Source organism: Rhinopithecus roxellana, chromosome 2, assembly GCF_007565055.1.
Source record: "Rhinopithecus roxellana isolate Shanxi Qingling chromosome 2, ASM756505v1, whole genome shotgun sequence".
In the NCBI taxonomy this organism is placed as follows: Eukaryota; Metazoa; Chordata; class Mammalia; order Primates; family Cercopithecidae; genus Rhinopithecus; species Rhinopithecus roxellana.
Genome location: NC_044550.1, coordinates 45,236,443 through 45,240,569, shown reverse-complemented (window position 1 = coordinate 45,240,569; position 4,127 = coordinate 45,236,443). Strand labels below are relative to the sequence as shown.

The 4,127-nt window shown below is 41.8% G+C and overlaps 1 pseudogene; it reads right to left on the bottom strand.

The window, feature by feature from the left end:
* Positions 1-1,165: 1,165 nt before the first annotated feature.
* Positions 1,166-2,999, bottom strand: LOC104666023 (annotated as a pseudogene).
* Between the last annotated feature and the right edge of the window lie 1,128 nt (positions 3,000-4,127).

Below are 4,127 nucleotides of genomic sequence, written 5' to 3'. Positions count from 1 at the left end.
TGTGGATATTATTTTCACCATACAGAGTCAACAATGTAAGTAACCTAAACAACAAAGATCATAGCAAAATGTAGCAGCCTAATTAGAAGTGATGAGTGTTGGGTGTTTATTACTTTTGTTTTTAATATAATTTAATAGTAAGTTTATATATTTTAAATAATGACTGTGTTTAATAACTGGCTTACAAAATTCCTGAGAATTTAACAATCAGCAGCACTTTTAAGTCAATATGAGATGATGCTAGCACATCACTATATTTAAGTATGTGTGTACAAATATATTTACATATATATACCCATATATATACACATACATAAGTACATACACACATCTAATTATATCAACCTATAAAGATACCAGTGGTATTTCATGTGGAAAATGTTAACACGTACCATAATAGTTACTAAACTAAGGGTACATATTTTCTCCTGACAACCATGTTGGGTTGCATTATGGAAATGAAACATACCCAAATTTGCTACATTAGCATACTCATAAGGTCTACAAACATCAGGGACTTTTCATATATATATATAAATTTTTTTTTTTTTGAGAGGAGTCTCACTCTTGTCACCTGGGCTAGAGTGCAGTGGCATGATCTTGGCTCACTGCAAGCTCTGCCTCCTGGGTTCAAGCTTCTCCTGCCTCTGCCTCCTGAGTAGCTGGGATTACAGGCACACTCCACCATGTCTGGCTAATTTTTGTACTTTTAGTAGAAACGGGGTTTTGCTATGTTGGTCAGGCTGGTCTGTGACCTCAGGTGATCCACCTGCCTCGGCCTCCCTGAGTGCTGGGATTACAGGCATGAGCCAATGTGCCAGGCCCACATACCTGTTTAATGCTATGTCATTCAACCTTTATATGCTTCAGATTCTACTGTGAAGATGAGTGAATGAACATTGTCCATTATATTTACAATAAAATTTAGGTATTACATTTGGAATACAACACTAAACAACATAAATTTTTGATAAAGGTTTTTGCTGCATTATTTACACAGCATTCCCCTCAGTGCAAATTTCCTAATGAAAAGGTTTAATTTTTCTTGAATGCTTTCACGTATTCAAACAAGACGTCATTTTCTAGTAATTTCTGATATTCTGTGCTTTCTCTAATTTTTAAAAGCTGAACAAAAATTTGACAGGTATATGAAGCCTTCTAACATTCAGGATGTGCAAAGAGCTTTCGGCCTTGTGTGAATTCTCTGATGTTTGGTGAGAGCTGATTTTTCACAGAAGGTTTTCCCACATTCACTACATTTATAGGGTTTGTCTCCCGTGTGAGTTCTTTGATGGACAATGAGATTTGACTTCACACAGAAGAATTTTCCACATTCATGACATACAAAGGATTTCTCTCCTGTGTGTGTTCCCTGATGGATGGTGAGGGCTGACCTGGGGCAGAAGGATTTCCCATTCATAGGGCTTCTGCCCTGTGTGAGTTCTCTGATGTTCAGTGATGTTCGACTTTGCACAGAACATTTTTCCACATTGGTTACAGTCATAGGGCTTTTCTCCTATGTGTGTTTGCTGATGGTTGATAAGGTGTGGTTTCTGGCAAAAGGCTTTTCCCCATTCAGTACATTCATAGGGCTTCTCTCCTGTGTGTGTTCTCTGATGCTGAGTGAAGTTTGACTTCTCCCACAAGGTTTTCCCACATTCACCACATTTGTAGGTTTTCTTCTCCTGAGTGAGCTCTCCAAAGCTGGATGAGATGTAACTTCTTGCTGAAGTTATTCCATTTTCATTGTGGTCAGAGGGCTTCCCCCAACCTGTACTATCTGATGTTTAAAAAGAGTTGAGTTTTCCCAAGTTTTGTTACTCAATTTATAACCATGGGGAATCTTTCTTGTGTAAGCTCCCTGATGGATCATGAAAGTTGAATTGTCACAGAAGATTTCCTATATTCATTGTATTCATAAAGATTCTCCCTTATAGGCCGGGCATGGTGGCTCACACCTGTAATCCCAGCACTTTGGGAAGCTGAAGTGGGTGGATCACTTGAGGCCAGGAGTTTTAAACCAGACTGGCCAACATGGCAAAACCCCATCTCTACTAAAAATATAAAACAATTAGCTGGATGTGATGGCATGCACCTGTAGTCTCAACTACTCAGGAGGCTGAGACAAGAGAATCGCTTGAACCTTAGAGGTGGATGTTGCAGTGAGTAAGATCCCACACTACAATCCTGCCTGGGTATAAGAGCAAAACTCTCTGTAAAAAAAAAAAAAAAAAAAAAAAAAAAGATTCTCCCTTACAAGAATTATCTGATCTGATGTCCAAATCTAAAATCAACACAGGAGGACTTCTCACAAATACTGCATCCATATGGCTCCATTTCCAAATGAGTTCTTTGAGCTTTCAACAGTGAAAGTTCTTCCACATTCATTATATTTAGAGTGTCTCTCCTATCCAAGATTAACTCTTATTTGTAAAAAAAAAAAAAAAAAATAGGAATTTTCTCATGCCTAATATCAAGGAGCAATTTCTTGCACACATTAAACGCATCAGGCTTCTTTCTGGAACACTGCTTTTGATCAATAATTAAACACAAAATATTTTTAAAACTCATTTCACACAAGTCACATATTTTATAAGGAAAATTTCTTGAAGAAACAGGGCTTGTACCCAAATTGAAAGTTTTTCTTATTCTATTACCACTTTCTATGCTTACTGTTTTGTTTTTGGTGAACACAAACTCCCAAAAATGCTTGTCTCGGTTTTCCTGGCCATTCTCTGACAGGTCATCAACTTTCCAGTTCCTTTCTGGGTGGCACTGGCTTGGAAATCCTTCCTCTAATATTCAGGAGCCCCTTGCTTTATCCTGAAGATCACTTCTGGCTTAGGAATACGACACCTGGCTGAGACCAGATTGCTGCAAGTTTCCAGAATCACATCTCTGGACAGCATCTTCTGAGCAGGATCCAGCAGATGCCACTCTTGCTGGGTAAAGTCTACACATACATCCTTGAATGACACTTGTTCTCGGGATTTGTTCATTTTCTGTGTAGTGGAGGAGAGAGAAGTCTCCATGTGTGGCTCTGATATGTGCTGAGCTTAGAAATGCCTCTTTTCAATGAGTGAATGTAAACATTTATTTCCTATTGATTTACTGCCAATTCAGGTTCTCTTTCTTAAATCTGTTCCAGACCTTTCGCTGGCACACACACTTCAACGGCTTCGGGATCCCACCACTCCCTTGTCAGGTGCGACCAGAGGCCAGGGATTGTTTCCCATGAGGGACTGGAGGCTGGGGAAGGATGAGCTGGGAAGTTGGGGGAAGCCAGGGATGCACATGCATATTGTAGAGTTTTTTTCCCCAAAGCCCCAAAAGCCAGCCATGCAGAATATGCTGTGAAATTGCAAAGTTTGTTTGGCCAACTTTAGCCCATCAGCCCTGCCTGGGCCATAGAAGAAGAGAAGAAGGAGATGAGGAGTCCAGTGAAGAGTAAGGAGCTGTTGGGGTGCACCATGGGGGTGCTGGGCATTTCTGTGCCCACTATATAGGGATAGGGAAGGGAGCGTGTTCCCTTCACCTGGAACCTAGTGAGGAAAGAGTTTGGAGAGCTGCTTGCAGAGATGTGTAAGAGTCTCCTAGAGCTTGGGGCTGGGGGGACAGGGACTGGTTTGAGACTCTCAACAAGAAGAGTTTGAAGGAGGGGGGCTGGGCCAATCAGCTTTCTCTGACAGTAGAGTGGAGACAGGTGGTGGTTACCTGAGCAAGCTGCATGTTGACGATAGTGAACCCCTTGGATGTGGCTTCTGGAAGGAAGCCAGCCTAGAGTCATCCTCAAAGGGAGCTGGCTCAATGATCTTCTCAGGGGGGAAAAGGGATTCTACCTTGGTAAGAGTTCTTAGTTGCAGATGACAGAATCCCTGCCAGTCAGCGTAAATAGAAAGGAATTTTTCAGAGGGCGTTAGTGACTGAACAAAATCTTGGGAATAAGTTCCTAGTCTGCTCTCCTAGGACCAAGTGCCAGAACCTCACCAGAGAGACTGTCCTGAGAAGGGAGCTGATGCTGGCCCTCCACTGACTCCAGGGCTGAACGGCGCCTGGAGACACCCACACCAGCATTATGGAAGCCACACCCACCTATGGACACACCCACCAGAACCGTGGAGGCCGTG